Source organism: Myotis brandtii, unplaced genomic scaffold, assembly GCF_000412655.1.
Source record: "Myotis brandtii unplaced genomic scaffold, ASM41265v1 scaffold182, whole genome shotgun sequence".
In the NCBI taxonomy this organism is placed as follows: domain Eukaryota; kingdom Metazoa; phylum Chordata; class Mammalia; order Chiroptera; family Vespertilionidae; genus Myotis; species Myotis brandtii.
This window is the reverse complement of record NW_005356751.1, coordinates 4,103,798-4,104,413: the sequence shown is the minus strand read 5'-3', so window position 1 is coordinate 4,104,413 and position 616 is coordinate 4,103,798.

Genomic DNA, 616 nt, shown 5'->3' with positions numbered 1-616 from the left:
AAAAAAAAACAAATAAAAATTAAAAAAAAAAAAGAAGACGCACTTTGAAAGGCTGTTGAAAGGATTAGGACAAAGTATATGTATGAAGCTTAATATGATGACTGCTCCATTACAGGTATCCAAAAAACATATATTATTATTTGTGTTTATACCTAGGCCAAACCTTAAGAAACCAAACAGGTAAGAATTTTGGTTTGGGTGGTGGGCACATGGTGCAATGTACAGATCTTGTAACATAGAAAGCCACACCTGAAACCTATATGTTCATGTTGACCAATGTCATCCCAATAAATTTAATTAAAAAAATTTTTTTGGAAAATTTTTAACTAATTAAAACAGAAACCTGAATTCATGGGAAAGTCAGAAACAACTTAGAATCACAGAATCAAAGTAACTAACAATAATCTAAGTCTTGTAGACTTTGCAGAGTAAATTGTGAAACTGAGCCATTAATACCTATAGGGCCATTGTGATCACGCATAAAGTGGGTTCACTCTATGTCCTTATACAAATGAACTCCAGCTCTAGGGCGCATGAGGTCGGGAAGCACCAGGAGGAGAATTTGCTCAGTATACTATGTACACAACATGATCAATAAAATTGTGAAATCAAACTT